The sequence below is a fragment of the Lactuca serriola genome, chromosome 9 (assembly GCF_051521515.1).
Source record: "Lactuca serriola cultivar US96UC23 chromosome 9, Lser_US96UC23_V15, whole genome shotgun sequence".
Lineage (NCBI taxonomy): Eukaryota > Viridiplantae > Streptophyta > Magnoliopsida > Asterales > Asteraceae > Lactuca > Lactuca serriola.
The window spans coordinates 6,765,001-6,782,138 of record NC_136416.1 but is presented as its reverse complement, the minus strand read 5'-3'; the positions used below and the strand labels follow the sequence as shown (position 1 = coordinate 6,782,138).

Genomic DNA, 17,138 nt, shown 5'->3' with positions numbered 1-17,138 from the left:
ATCAATAACAAAGGAGAGGCGACTAGTTATAGTAAGCCATCGACGGAGGAATCTATGTTAATGGGTTGAAACTTTTTACGAGGCTTTCCAAAATTTACAAATTAATGAAAAGGAAAAGTTGCATACGAAACGATTGTTGTGTGTGGACCATTAAAACTTTAAAGCAATGGAAAAAAAGACATGAGAATTTGGGAAAAGAAATGATTGGGCATATGGGGACAAAATCCAAATCATGGATTTCTTTTTCTCTTTATCGTTGATATTTGTTGAAGTCTTGTGTGATTGCTTCTTTTATTCATGGGGTTTGTTTTGGAGTTTGGGATAATTGCAACTAACAATGGAAGCAAGATTTGGCTTTGTGTCAATTCCAATGGAAAATCAACACTCCTCCCACTTGTGGTTGGGGGATTTGGATGCAACCTAGGCTAGGGGCCACTTTTGGAAACCACACTTTCTTTTGGTTTTCAAACGCCTTTTTTTTTTTTTTTTAATGTTTTACACCACATTATAATTATTTGTTTCCTGGGTCCAATTTATAAATATGAATTTAATATGTGTGAATATTTTATAAGGGTTAAATGTTTGTCTAAGGTTTTATCTTTTCTTAATTTAATCAACAAGGTTTATTAGTAGTAATTTAACCATCTTTCATTAAAATATGTAATCTTTCATCTATAACATATTTAACCACTTGTCACATACATTTGTAAGAATAAATGAATTATTACATAAATATATTAAAAAAAAAATTGTAGAACATTATTACATAAATAGGCATTTAGCCAACGCTTCGATTAATGAGTTGCATATGTTTTGGTTCTGTAATAAAATACAGTTGTATATTTCATATATATGTCATTTTATTACATTAATTGATAAAAGGGTAAGACTTTGTTGTATAAACAAACGTTGAACCCTATGTATATAAGTAGTAAGCATGATTCATACTTCATATGATGTTAGAGTAGGTTTGCAATAAAACAACACGGCCTTTGTTTTAAATTATGAAAAAGATGGTAAAGATCATAAAAAACAAAGTTACCAAAAAAGGAAGAGCACTAAATTGGAGTTTGGATATACTGCAAAAGTGCAGATCCACTCCCTTGGTTTTTTCAAGCCCCTTTTTGTGTTTTTACTTTCATGACAAAATTATGATGAGAAGTTTTGTTGTTCATTTCGAAAAACATATTTCTAATATGAATGAATTTAAATAAGTTAGATAATAAGCATAGTTTGTTGAATTGTTGATGCTGAATGACAAGATACTATCTTCCTTTAAATTATAGATACCGACAAAGATCGTTAAAAACAAGTAAAAAGACCCAGCTACTAAAATGGTGTTGAAATTACTACAAAGCGACTTCCTTTTCCTTGGTTTTCGAATCCCCTTTAGTGTTTTTACTTCTTACTTCATAGACTGAATCGTGTGGTGCCGATGACACCACACTCCACATAAGATGATGTTGCCATTTTTGCCATCTTTTTCATTTTCAATAGGGGTAAGGGTGTGGTGTTGAAGGTAAAGATATAAAATAAGAAGAGAAAGTGATGTTTGAGTGGTAAATGATGAGAGAGAAAGCGGTGGAAGTATACCGCCGCTATAATACCGTCGGTGAAAAAAAGCTTTAGGGTGCGGTGTTACTGTCGGTAATCTTGTCCACCTAGGATTGCCTTCGGTAAGAATGGTATGATACCGTTTACCCTTAGGACAAGAGTAGAGTGGTAATATGTTTTTGTGGATCAAGTATAAAATTTAATAGTAAACTAGTGGGCTTTCCCGCACGTTGCGTGCGGGACGGAAGATGTTTTTGTACGTCTGTTCACGTTTTTCACTTTTATATAAAAAAAAAAAATTGGTGTCATTTTCAATGTGCAATGAGATGGTAGTAAAACAAATAGAAAGTACAATGCTATAAAATAAATTTTCAATGTACAAATAAAAATATGTTGCTATAAATTCCATTTATGCATTGCTGGGGAAAAGAGCAACAACTACCATCAAGATTATCAATGTCATGTCAATCCAGTCTACCAACCTTTTAACTTGTGATGTTCATGGATGAAAAAAAACAAGGATGTTATTTATAGGAAGATGTGTGTGTGTGTGTGTATGTTTGAGAGAGAGAGAGCATAAACTCACTCCTTCAGATTTTTACAAAGAAATCAAGTCATGGTCTCTTATTATTAAAGCATGTTGTCTTAGGCCAACATCATAATCATTTATAGAAATATGTTGCTAATATTCATAAACATAATGTCAATAGAGTCAAAAGGCAAGTAACTAAATAAATGAAAGTATAATGCCTTTTGTGTATTTTTAAAGTGTATGCTTTAAACACATATAATGTAGAGTACAAATAATAAGAATCTTAGCTCATATATTAGTTTCAGTTCCACAAAATGATTGATGACACTAAAATCACTAACAAAAATAATAACGTATAATTATTTAAGATGGCTAATGTTTAAAACAAGAAATTTCATTTACTAATGCATGTATTGTTGCTTTTAATTATTTGCAAATATTCATTTTAAGACTCTTTTCTAGACGTGAAATCTTTAATTATAGTTTCAAAGACACTATTATGTTACATATATATATATATATATATATATATATATATATATATATATATATATATATATATATATAACAAGGTTAAATCACTAAAGGGCTATTTATCTAGTAGTATCAGGTGTTGTCCTCTTTTTTTAAGGTTGAAGGTTCAAGTCCCGTCTGAGACATATGTGGTTGTGACGCGTTCCAAAAATAAAAAACAAGGTTAAATCATTTGATTTTTTTTTTGTAACATTGGTAATCTCAAATAGTTTTTGAAAAATTTCTTTGATGACTTCTTTTATTTAATAAAACCTTTCTAGAAAAAGAAATAAAACATCTAAATCCACATCACACACAAGAGAAAAATGCTTTAGATAATTAGTACATTTTTTTTATAAATTTAGTATCATACAATAATTTTAATTTCTTTAAATCATATAAGAATCTATTATCTTTCCAAATATTTTTGACTGTTCGAATCTTTTATTCAATGAAACAATCATACATACTCATAAAGCTAGCATTTTTCCTTGAACCTCATGCATTTGAAACCCCCATAAAAATTTGCAAACACCTCATGCATTTGAAACCTCCTATTTTAATGAATATCACTCAAAAGTCTCTTAATAATTATTAAAAATTCAAAGGTTTTATAACTTATATAATATATTTAATAAACAATTAATGGATACTCTACTATAAAAAGATTTTTTGAGTAGAGACACAAATACAATTCACATACAAAATTCATAAAGAAAACAAGTTTAAAGATTTTTGTGTTGGTTTGAGGGCTCTGAACAATTTTTCGAGCCATGTTATTATGTTGAAGTTTTTAATTTGTAAGTTTGTTATATACTAATTCTTTTTTGTATTTTCTTGATTTAAGTACTGTTTTAAGAATATCATCGTATGTTGTGGTTGAAATTTTAATATAAATTAGATTAGATTAATGTTATCGATCATATGTTAGGGAAGGTGATATATATATATATATATATATATATATATATAATATTTAATTAACTATTGTATTCATGTTTGTATGTTCATGTTGCTTCAAAATAATAATTAATTACAAATCATGGATATGTCATATTATTAATATTATCCATGTAAGCCTTTTTTAAAATGCAAATTGTCTATCTTAACACTTTATATTTTAGTATATGTTTAACATTTTAGTTATAATAATAAGTGATTTTTAAAAGTTTCTTTCACTTATTAATAATAACATGTGGTTTTAAAATTAATAAGCAATAATTATAAATAATAAAATCAAATTACATGGATATCTTATCACTTTATTATTTAGTGTATGTTTCACATTTTAATAATAATATTAAGTGTTTCTTAAAAGTCTTCTTTAACTTATTATTAATAATAAATGGTTTCAAACTAATGAATAACAATTTTAAATGATAATAACATCAAATTATAAATTATATTTAGCTATAAATAAATTGTATTTTAAATGAACATCATTATTGAAATTAGAAACTGATCGCATAAGTAAAAATATAATTAATCAATAATAATAATTGTTAAAAATAATACTAAATATATCATTATATTTAATTCTATTAATGAGTAATGTGGGTTGATTTCAATGAATATTAATGTTCAAAATAATAGAGATTATATATATATATATATATATATATATATATATATATATATATATATATATATATATAAATTAGTGTAAAGATATTATCTCAAAGTTAATGTCAATAACATAACCATTTTAAAAATATATTTTTCAATATTTTAACAATATATTTTTAATCTTCATTGCGTAACGCGCGGGAATTCGTCTAGTTATCATACTAATAATAGCTAATTTTCTCAAAGACCAATAAGTTTTACGATTTTAAAAAACTTTTCTTTAAAAAAACTTACAAGTTTTTCATATTTTTTTCTCATTTTGCTCAATTATTTAGGTTACATGTTGACTATCATAAACAACCAAAATAGAAATTTTGAAAAAGTTTAGGGTTTTATGTAAAAAAAAGTTATTGTTTTCTTTTCTTTAATTTTTAAAGATATATGGAAAAATCTTAAAAAAAATTTCCTCAATTTTTTAAATATATAAAAAAAAAGTTTGGAAAAAATTATAAAAATATTGGCCCAAATTTGTTTGAATAAATTACTAATTTTTTTCTTTTAAATTTATTTAAGTAGATTGTTTTAATTTTTTATCATAAATTTTCTTACTTGATACTCGATATAAATCCAAATATATCACATGCACAAATTCGATGCCATTTTTCATTAAATATGACATTACAGTACCAATACAGAAATGATCAAAAACTACAAACAAAATGAAGCTAAACTACAAGGCCAGCTAAACTACAAACAAAATGAAATGCAGGCATACAACACCAAGTATAAAACCCCGGAAGGCTATCCCTGAGGGTAATTTCGTCCACTGCACCACAACACCCATAGAATGAATTGACCAACCACTAAAGCTTCTCAAGTGATAATTCAAAAATCAGAACCCATTGTTCAGCTATCACCCTGAGAGGTTTTGTCAACAATCTCCAACCCAACATCAGGGACGAAATGGTCCAGCTGCAACCTTTTAAAAAATAGAAGAGAACCAGGATATACCGGGAAGAATACACTTTGAAAGATCCAACAACTCACACCTATGCAAACATAGTACCCCTGGAAAGAATTGTCTGAGGTCAAATGGACAAACGCCATTACAACTCCATGGATTTCAAAGCATAAGGCAGGTTCAATCAGAAAATAATATCATATCAGCACTTCATATCCTGTAAAGCACACCCAGAACGATAATTCCTGACTTAAGCACAACATCTTTATGTGATCTTAGCTAAGAGACTTGAAGTAGCTCCCTGACGGTCGTTCCATTTAATTCGTCTAACCAAAAAATTATGAGGAAAAAGACCAACAATCGACATGTAACCACCACAAACTCACAAGAAAACCTAACTCACAACAACCGAAGAAAGAAACAACATACGCACGCCCAAAGGAAATACCCGAAACCTACACACACACACACCCATGAATGAAGATACACGAATGAAGTGCAACTACTTATATAGACAACAAACCTATAAAGGTCTACCCAAAATAACTGAAACACACGCCAAACGCACACATGTCTGCAAGAACGCACGCCACAAGACACCAAAGAACTCTATATATCTTACTCCCCCCCCCCCCCCCCCCCACTACAAGGAACGACAGACGACTTTTTTTACACATTTGCAGACGACATGTCGTCGGTAAAACTTATACAGACGACTTGTCGACTGTACAAAGTCGTCGCTATAGCTCCGTCGGTAAAAGTCAAAAATGCCGTCGGTATAGATGTCATCGGTACAAATCCACCTATCCAGACAACTTGTCGTCTATACCTGATCGTCGGGAAAGTTTTTTGAGGTAAAAAAAACTTTTATTATAAATCTATACAAACGACATGTCGTCTGGACAGGGTGGGCTATAGTGACGACATGTCGTCGGGAAAAGTTTCCACCAGAAAAAAAAAATATACTAACCTGTTTAAAACAAACCCAATACATATGTTCAAATCTTCATGTTCAAATCACCAATTATAAAAAAAATATTAAACATCTAATACAAAAATTAGGAAACAAAAAACAAGTCTTCATGTTCAAATCACCTATTATAAACATGAAATCAAACATATATCAAATTTCAAAAAAAATTAGAAAACAGAGAAAAAAAACACTAACCTGTTTTGTTCTTCTTGATGTGATGGCCGGATTCCGATGGTCGGATTTGATGGTGGTCCTCCGGTGGTGGCTGGTAGGCACCGAAAAAGCATAGAATAAGAAAACAAAAGAAAAAAAATCCCAAAATCATAAAAACCTCATCCTTACCTGTTGTAGCAAAGAAGATAACTTGGGAGGAGCGGGGTGGTCGAGAACGATGGTGATGGAAAGACGATGGTGAACAGGTGAAGGATGGTGCAAAATCGCCGGTTGAGTCTAAGAGAGAAAGAGTATCGTTCGTTGCAACTAAACAATGAACGATGCACTGGTACCTATGTAAGGGTAAAAACCTATGCAGACAACATGTCGTCTGTATAGGGTTCAAATTACAACGTCGTTTTTATCTTTTGTCTTTATTTAAAGAAATTAAAATTTTCACGCGGATCGTCACGTTGGATTCTTACTCTATAGAGACGACTTGTCCTCTGCATAGAGTTTCAGAAAACTATGTCGTTTCGGTTTTCTACAATATCGAATAAAAATAAATCAAAATTCAATTTGTCGTACCCTATACCGACGACTTGTCGTCTGCATAGAGTTTCAGATGAACGCGAAAATTTTTGTCTTTCCCGCCCAAGTTGTCCAGATGACATGTCGTCTGCATAGGCTGACCAAAACGGCATCGTATTGCTTTTCTGCGGCAAGGAATTAAAATAAATCGAAAATATGTTTTTAATTCCTCCTCCCGACGGCATGTCGTCGGGATAGAAATTCGATATACCGCTAATATTTTGCACCTCCTGCCGAGCCTATGCAGACGACATGTCGTCTCTATAGCTTTTCTGGTCAACAACATATGGTCAATGTTTGAAAACTCTGTCCAGACGACATGTCATCTCTATAAATCGACTTTTGCCGACTACATATGTCGTCTGCAAAGAGTTATATCCTTGTAGTCCCCCCCCATACTCTTGAACTTATAGAGATAGGATTAAAACGTCATTCCATCCATCCGATTGCATTGTTTTTTTTTATTCTGGAACTTATCCATAAATGCGATAAGGATTGAATTTCATTTGACAAACCTTTTATGAGTTCGTAGATCGCTAAAGTGAACCTTCAAGTTTCTGTGTTTCCAAATGGTCCAAATATATACCAACATGATGGCCGATTGGATTTGGGTAAGCCCATTGTTATTGGATACGTTGAAAGGGTAATATGAAAATTCTAGTCAACGAATAACATAAACAAAATCCCCTAATCTAATAAATAAGTACATTTTTGTCCGTGACAATCTCTAAGCCTCCCCCAATCAAATTTTCCCGCTCAAATGTCTAAGTTAATTTCCGAAAATACCCTTTTACTTAGACTCTGGTGCATAAAATCCGGTAAGAGTTTATAGCTCCATCTTCGGTCTCCCATAGAATTAGCAATTAAATTGCAATAAATCAGGAAACAACGTCATCTCCAAATTTGAATTGTTCTGTTTAACTCAACATCTTATAAAGTCATTTCCTCCCATGTTCAAATTTGTCTTCGATTTATGGTTTTCCAAAACTGAATATGATCTGCTCTCAAAATCCCCATGTGCTTCTCCTTTGCTTCTCTTCCATGAGACTTTTTATTTTTGGGTTTTTGATTTCATGTTAAATTTTGGTATCTTGATTTCACTTCCCTGTCCATATCTTTCTTCGTTATTTCTTCTTTTCAACCCTAATGTTCTTTTTCCTACTTGCAATTGCAAGGATTCTAGGTGTCGTCGCTGCTCTGCCAACAGGAATGCTCGAATCTAACGAAGAAGGGGTTATATGGAACAAAAAACATGGATTCCTTACATTTGTTTCTCTTAACGAAGAAGTTAACACCTACATGTTATGGGTTTAAACGAAAGCAGGTATTTTCTCCCTTCATCTCTCCCTCTTTTCAGGATTTCATTCAATTTGATATCCTGGTAGCCTAAATCTCGGCAAATCACTGCCTTCCCATTTCATTTAAACCCTTAATTTCTTCTATAACCTTACTCTCTGTTCAAAAAATAATATATTTCTAAGCCTTATGTTACTGTCAAGATCGAAAAAAGCAAGAGACTAGGGGCTTTAATGTTTGAGCGGAAATGGAGGATGCGACGCTCGACAAGTTCATCAAGAAGCTTTTAGATTCTAAGACCAAACCAGTTTCCATTCTCGGAATCAAAAATTCTGAAGCTTTGTTTTGCTTCCATAGAGGTTTTCCTTAACCAACCTAATTTGCTCAAACTTAAAGCCCCGATTAAGATCTGTCATAACCAAATTTATTACTACCAGCATTGAGTTCTTTCTGTATGGGTGTTTGATGTCTCTATACCTACCAAATGGTTTGTTCTTGGCATAAATTCTCAATATTAACAATTGGAGGCATAAATTACAAGATTGAATTTTTCTTATTTTAAGTTTGGAATTCTTGAGAAAATTTGAAACGTTATGTGGTTTTGAAGTGATTTAAAGCATTTGGTAGGTTTAATTAATGGTTGGGTCAACATCATATCGCCGATCACCTCCCCTGGACGGAAATTCATCGAATCAATCTGTGTTTGTGGCTTTACATGAATTTGGATAGTGGGCCCTAAATCTGGTTGTAAATTGTGCAGCCAAACATGGTTTCGATTTCTTGTTTTTGTTTTTTTTTTTAATTTGTAATGAAACAAGGCTCAATTTTAGGTTATTTTTCTTAATTTTATATTTTCAATTGTCTTTAGGTTTGTTCTTATTTTTCTATTTTTATACTTTTTATATAAGTGGGTTCCTATAAGAGTAATTTCTCATGATTGTCACTTTTCTTTGGCCTATAGTTTTGACCAAACCTTGAGAATTCACCAGCCTATTACATAATTTTTTAGGTAAACTCTATTATAGACCATATCTTTCACCCCTTCTTTTAGATATACAAGAGAATGAACCATTAAGCAGAGCTTTCAGATAAAATGGTTATCTTTTTATAATTTCTTGATTTTCTACTAAAAAGATATATATGACATGTTTAATTGCTTTCTAATGTAGGTTTTGGTGGTGATTGTTTTTATTGCAGGTTTCAAGTGTTGGATATGCTAAATAAAAAATGGATGTAGAAATACTTGTGGTTATACAAAATCCAGGGGTGTATGTGCCAATAAAGGTGAGTTTCTTCTTAAATTTTTTAGTTTTTTCTTCTTAAGCTCTCACCTTCCTCTTGTATGTGTCCTGAATATGACTATGGGACTAGAGAATGAAACTCATGGAGAAAGATGAGGTTAATTTTTTTTCAAATTTGTTTTTAGGTTGTGAGGTAATTAAAAAATTGAAAATTGCTTTGAGGATGTGAGGTAACAGAATGATAGTTGTTGTAAATTGATACTTGCTGTTAAACATACTTTCATTATGCGACCAACTTTTATCCGTCTAAGTGAGATATCTTGATTTCCTTCATCAGATTCTCACCTCTTGAATCTTTATTTGAAGATGCAAATTAAAATTTTTTCTTAATAATGAGCTAAAATATATGTTTTCTGTTGCTTTAGGAAGATGATGGGCTGAATCTGGATCACAAATGATTTATTGCAAAATCTATTATATGCTTCAAACATGGTAAAAATTTAGTTCTTGATTTGCTTATATTTAATTTCAAGGTTATGATTATTTGTTTGTTTGAACCCATGATATATTTGCTATGCTTTAGTGCAATTTGGAACCTGGTGAATTCACAAAATGAGTCTAGGCAAAATTTCTGCATTTGAAGATTGCAATATGTAAGGGTATGGTTTCCATTGTGATTAACACACAAAAGGGTAGTCAATTTTACGTGTTTTTTTTTGGCAATTAATATCATATAGTTTAACATACACTAAATTAAAATGGATATAATATTTTCTACTTTATAAAATATATTTTATTTGCGAAACAAACAAAGAGTCAAGTTATATCTTGACTTTTATTTTAGATCTCGAGGTTGAAACCTGAGTGGTAGTTGTTACATTCTTTTTCTTGCTTCTGTGAAGTTTATTGTGCATCGAAGCTGTCACTCAGAGCAGAGTGTTTCGACACCAGGTTGTAGTAAAGTATTTTGAATTATATGCTTTGCTTATAGGGTCAAATATTGCATTTCTTCTGTTATGAATTGTGACTAAATTCTCGTGGAGGATACATGCTAACATCCTTCATACACGTCTTTCCATTAATAGTGTTGCTTCAATATTTTGCATTAACAACATTATGATAATGACAAACTATTTAACAAGTTTTTGGTTAAACATACATTTTTTTTAAGAATTTCTTAAACATTGCCTAATATTGAGTCATTGGTACCTTTGATATCCTCATTTCATACGGTATATTAAGATGCTTAATCATTGGATCATTGCTCTCAAAATGATTATTTGCTTATGACGACATAGTTACATCCATTTTTTTATTACTATAGTTTTGTATGTGTCATTAGTTGCTCATCTCCTATCTATGTGTCTTGGTACTTCGACAGTGAATTCGGCGGAAGCGGATCAGATTTGTATTTGCAACAGGCCGGATCTGGGCGAGGGTTTTTCAATTGGTTATTTGTCAGTAAATTTTATATAATAATTGTTTTTATATATATATATATATATATATATATATATATATATATATATATATATATATATATATATACTTTTTCTTCTTTTGTTAACAAAATTTACTTGCCTTTGTGGTTTTAAACAATTATTTTTTTTTATGTGGCGAAAGTACATATTTCTCCAAAAGAAAACATTGTATTACTCTCCTAAAAGAAAACATATTATGTAGAATGAATTGATTTAAGTTATTAAAAAGTTGTTCGAAAATAGACGTTTATAAAATTAAATTTGAATATTATAATTGATAAATAATTTTTAGAATTGTCTAAACATTTATTATAAAATATATTTTCAATCTTTTACCCGTGGTTTCCACGGGTTATAACCTAATTTAAAATGTATTATGAAATAAAAAAGGTAAATGACTAATGTAACCTTATATTTGTTAATCAATAAGAATCATCATACATTGCAAATTGTAGACGTTGTATAATTTCTACGGGAAATCTTAAAAAAAAAAATTATTATTTCCAGAAATTTTATGATTCTGACCCAAATTATTTTTTAAATAGAAAATCACAAGAAATCGAATATTTTTTTTTCACTTTAGCTATTTTGACCTATTTAGCAAGTTATTGTATCAAATCATTAATTTTTCCAAAATAATTTAACTTTTATAGATTTTTCCTTAAAAATTATATATAATTTAATAATTTAAAAACTTATTTTTATGTATTTATATTTGTTTTTAAGTATTTGTTATGTATTATATATATTTTTTTACGTACTTATGTATTTTTTAAGGTTTTTTTTAGTTTTTTATATAGTTTTTTAAACATTTTTTATGTATTTTAAATATATCAACATATATTTTAGGTGTGTTTATGTAAGTATTTTTACATACTTTAATGTATTCGGTATATCTTTCACATGTTTATGGAATTTTAAGTAGTTATATGTATTTTTCTAATATTTTTATGTATTTTAGTAATTTTTTTTACGTATTTATGTATTATTTATTTCAAATTTTATTGTAAACTAACTATTAGACTTTATAAATGTAAAAATAAACATTATATGACTTCAAGCAAACATTTTTAAAATGTGATCATTAGCAATCAACGTCATTTTTGCAGGTAGAATTTTCTATTTTTCTTGAATTTAGTTAATAGATTAACAAAGTTTATGAATATCTTTATTAACGAAAAATATTCATAATCTGTTTTCATTTATAAATTAAATTCTAGAAAAAAAAACGAAGAATTTACCTACAAAAATAGCGTTGATTGCTAAGGATCGTCTTTGAAAAATGTTTGTTTTAAAGTACTCAAATGTTTTTTTTTTCATTTACAAAGTCTAATAGTTTGCATATATATATATATATATATATATATATATATATATATATATATATATATATATATATATATATATATAGAGAGAGAGAGAGAGAGAGAGAGAAAGAGAGAAAAAAAAAAGTTAAATAGAGAACCATAATTATGGGTTCTTTAAGGAACCAAATCTTTTTTTCAATTTCTAGAGCTTATTCCTTATCGAAAAAAAAAATCTAAAAATATCTAAATTCATATATTAACATTGTGAATGTGAAAAATATTTTTCGGATTCACCGTGTGAATCCGGATTCACGTTGTGAATTTTCGAAGATTCACATTGTGAATTTGACGTAAAAAAATCGAATTTTATATCATTGGAAAAAGGATAAAAAGTTATGAATTTCTGTATTTTTAGTCTTTTTTTTTTATAAAAAATAAGTTCTAAAAATTGAAAAAAAAATTGGTTCCTTGGTTAATTATGGTTCTCTGTTGAACCTCACCTTATGTAAACAAAAAAACCCTCATTAGTCGGTTGCAACCTTAGTGTTCGTCATCATCTTCTCTACCACCATCATGGCTATCACTCATCCATCACCTGCCAAATTTCAACCGATATGGCTTCTTGGAGCGGCAAGTCGTCGACGTCAACCACATCAAATCCCGTCATCGGAAGTTTCCGGTCAAAAGAAAGAATGGTGGAGGCGACGCAAAGACGGGAAATGCAAATTGGATGATCGAATCATCTCCATGTGACAATAATCAACCAGGTAAGATGAATTCGATTATGCTTGTTTTTGTTAATTGGTTCTGTAATTGTTTCTGGGTAGCTTACAATTAATTGAGTCTATAAATGAATTCACGGGGCCTTAAAGATATATTTCTTTGTTTTACACCACAAATTTGAATTAATTGAGTAACGTAAGTAAGTTCGATGCACACATACTACTAACTGATTCATGTAAATGTTTATGTTGTAATTGTCTTCATTAAGTTTGTCGAATTGAAATTGATTTGTTTTTTTTTTTTTTTTTTTTTTTGTAAGTGTAGAGCTTTAGAACGAACAGATAGCCCCATTGAAATGAAATTGTTTAGAATTTGTGAACTTACAACTAGAAATACACAAAGCAAAACTAAGATCCTTTCATTGTTTCAGATTATTTTATTTTTGCAATTATGCCAAAAGTGCCAAAAACAATTTCAAATCTATGTGGGATTTATCATTTACTTAGTTGTAATCATTTACTTGTCGGTTGTAATTATTTACTTGTAACTTAATACTAATCCTAAATGATTATAATCTCTTAGTTGTAATCATTTATGAATATAATGCGTAAATGTTAACTTAGTTGTAACCGAATTCGATGTATAGTAATGGAAAAACTCGTATTAGTTATTATATGTTGATAAAAAAAATTGTGCATATTTATCACTTTGGTAGGTCAAAAGTTATTATATGTTTCCTCATTGTGTAGGTATGAAGTTGTGTTCAAATGTCATATTACAACATGTTCTTTATTCATTTAAGATTAAAATCACATCTGATTGATTAGTTAAACACTTAATATGACCAATTATATATAATTGTTTCTTTGATTTTTTTGTAGATAGAACGAGTTACTATCGATTACATAAAGGATTAGATTGAAGATTAAGTGGAAATTGTCTCAAAGGAACACCAACAACATATTCATTTATGATTATATTTTTTTTGAGTTTTTTTTTCACATTATTGTAACTTATTCACTTACGATTACATATGTATTCATATATGTTAACAAATGTGTGCTATTCATTTATAATTATAAATATAGATGTTTTTTTTTTATCTCTACCTTTTGTTCTATTTATTTACGAATACAACTCTCTTATTTATTTACGATAACAACTTTGTTGTTGTATGAATGAAACATATGAATAATAGAGGAATTTTAAGAAAATTGAAATGAATATTCATATGAATAACAAATTATTCAATATTTTGATATTAGTTTTATAAAATGAAAAACAAAAAAAAAATAATAAGAAAAACAAAAACTAAAAACATTTTTTGAAGAAAAAATAGTAATGATTTTATTAATTTTTGATTCATTGAAAAAATAGAATTTATGAATTTAATTTATAAAAAAAGAAAAAAATCAATTAAATCATTTTGTATGTAACGGTCAATAAGCATAATTTCTTGCTAGATTTTAGGAAATTATGACTACAATTTAATAGTCATAATTTATTTAAAATACATATACATAATTACTAATATATTGATTGTTCCACTATTGTTCCACTATTGTTCTCGCGTTCTCAATATAACCTCTCCATATATATATATATATATATATATATATATATATATATATATATATATATATATATTATACAAACCTTACTATTTTTAAAAATAGATTTAAGACGTGCAAGCCTTTAAGCTGAAAGTACAAACAATGTTCAATAAAATATTTATATATTTAAACTTAACAACATTTTAATTAAATTGTACAACAAACAATACATTAAATACAAGTATCTAATACAATACATTGACCCGACTCTATCTTTCCTTTTTATCCTACCTTATCTTGCCCTGGTCTTTGAACTACTGTGTTAACTGAAGCCGAAATTTAAGCCAAGATTTAAAGGGATTCTACGTTTTTGATGGTTTTAAGAACATGGTTTTGTTTTAGGATCGCTAATATTTTCCCTTTTTATGATCTTCTCAAAAATGTTGATCTAATTCTTTATATTCATCTCTTTTCTTTCTATAGACGATGGTTCTTTGAAAGTGATGAAAGTTTCATTTGGGATGAAGAGGTACACAAACATGAACAAATTTGATGCTTCATTTTCTAAACGTCATTTCTTCTCTCTCCACCATGTCGATTTCATGGATCCGGATTTAGATCCCTACACCACCAGCATCGATTCGCCACGAAGCACCTTATTTATGATTTTCAGGTAAGAATCTTGAACCTCTTTATTCTCTTATACTATGCTTTCTCAACTCAAGTTTTGTATTATTGTTAGTCAAAATCTCAGGAAACCCTAGCCTCATCACAATCAAACATGTTCCTGCAAAGTCCATGGGATACCTTGGTGATGTCGGTAATTAGATCATAAGAAGTACGTGAGAAGCTTTATTTTGGTTTTTTGGTAGTTAGTTTTTTTAATGCATCCGCATAGGAATACATAGCTATCTTTTTGGGTATTATTGAAGATAAAATCATTTTTGTCAGGGTTTTATTTGCAGCTTTCTATCCCACCACCATTTACAGGTTGGATTTTTTATGCTTTTTTTGGTGACATTTACGTCGATTTACAAGGATATGATTTTGATTTTAATGATTAATGGATGCAGGTCTGATTTTATGTTCGTTGATTGATTTCTTATCCAAATTCAATTATAGGTATATTACCTTTTAATGAATATATTTTCTTCAAAAAAACTTCAAGTCGACCTGGAAAGTGGAAACCTAAATACATGAAGGATTTCTACCTTAAAGATCATATTATCTGAGTAACTGAGTATGTATTAATATTTTAAATTCTTCAGTGTTATTCAAGATGGTCATGGTATAGAGTATGATTCTGGTCAGATCTGTCTTGAACCACCTTACCCTTGAGAGGTAAGAAAATTGTTTTTATTTGTAGTTTTGGTCATTTGATATTGCACATATATTTACTCAATGTTAACATTTTTATGCAGCATATTATGTGTGTTGTAACCGATGGAAAAAGACATCAAAATTACTAGAATGATTCTATTGGGCTTTAGCCTCTAGGAGTAATTGTGATGGTTGCTCTTCAAAATTCTAGACTTCAGAAAAGCCAACCATGGATCAGTTCAGGTGCGTGGACCCTTTTTTTTTCTTTTCAGTTTGTCATAAAAATAGCTTGCTAATATGATGGAAACTTGGTTTTGTATATATTTTCAGTGTATGTTTATGAACTTGAATACCATTTTAACCTTTTTAATTCTTGTGAATTTTGGGTTTTATTATGTCTGCACCAGGGCTCTCTAATCTTTTCCTATGTGTGTTATGTTTTACTTATCAAATTGTAAATATGTTTCAAAAAATTCTTGGTTGTGGCTTTTCTTGTCTATCAAGGTGAAGATTGGGGTGTGGTTGGTCGCCCAGAGCTTGATGGATGAATAAAATGTATCGTTTTCTTTTGGTGGAGATGCATGCACTTTAGAGGTAAAGTTAGACCTCTTTATCCTAAATCATTTAAACTATAACTTGATGTCTGGGAAGCGTTCCATCGTTTTTTCATTTGAATGGAATGAACAATTCCGTTCCATTTCCACCCGTCGCTAATGATAATGCAATCTATCTGTTGACTTGGGGTTTTTGATGGAAAGTGTTGAAAACATGCATCTTCACTGGAAATACAGAAAACATGCAAAGATATTATTTGATGAGCTTCATGCTACAACAAGAATATCAGAAGCAAAAACATGTGGAATATTAGTTGCAGGATGTGAGTATAGTTGTTTTTGTATGTAATAATCTATGCCATGATGATTCTTAATATTTAGATGAAGTGAATATAATTATAATTTTCTAATTGCTTTGGATGCAAAAAAAAATTGTTTCCAATAAATTAGTTTGATATTATATGAATTTTTTTTTATAATACGTAATTAAACCTTTGACGTTCATATTATGGGTAATGCATCATATGCATGATTGTTAGTCTTAAGTAAATGATATATGAATAATCGTAACTCATATTTTTAGAGTTTAAAAAAAAATCTAGAATTTAAGTAGCATTCTATTTTAAAGTCATTTTTTGTGATTGTTATTACTCACATCCTATTAATCTATAAAATAAATATGTTTTGCACCCTGATAGTTTCTTTTGTTCATTGAATACACATATACCATTCATTCTCTAATTATCACCTATAATGGTGGGGGTGAAAATATAATTTTTGTTGATGATATAATGTAGACAATAAAAATATTTTGCAATTG

At 29.3% G+C, this 17,138-nt stretch overlaps 2 long non-coding RNA genes across 5 annotated transcripts; both read left to right on the top strand.

Annotated features, from left to right (window-relative positions):
• Positions 1-7,469: 7,469 nt before the first annotated feature.
• On the top strand, positions 7,470-11,495 carry LOC145075011 (uncharacterized). 4 transcript variants are annotated; one of them, XR_013692248.1, is made up of 6 exons: positions 7,470-7,929; positions 8,019-8,167; positions 9,337-9,423; positions 9,806-9,872; positions 9,964-10,033; positions 10,762-11,489. It is a non-coding gene; the product is annotated as an uncharacterized LOC145075011 (long non-coding RNA). The 4 variants fall into 4 exon arrangements; XR_013692247.1 differs by having other exon boundaries at positions 7,471-7,929; positions 9,964-10,039; positions 10,762-11,488; XR_013692246.1 differs by having other exon boundaries at positions 7,474-7,929; positions 9,964-11,495.
• Positions 11,496-12,289: 794 nt separating this feature from the next.
• LOC145073922 (uncharacterized) lies at positions 12,290-13,993 on the top strand. The gene is made up of 2 exons (XR_013691600.1): positions 12,290-12,935; positions 13,773-13,993. It is a non-coding gene; the product is annotated as an uncharacterized LOC145073922 (long non-coding RNA).
• Positions 13,994-17,138: the final 3,145 nt, after the last annotated feature.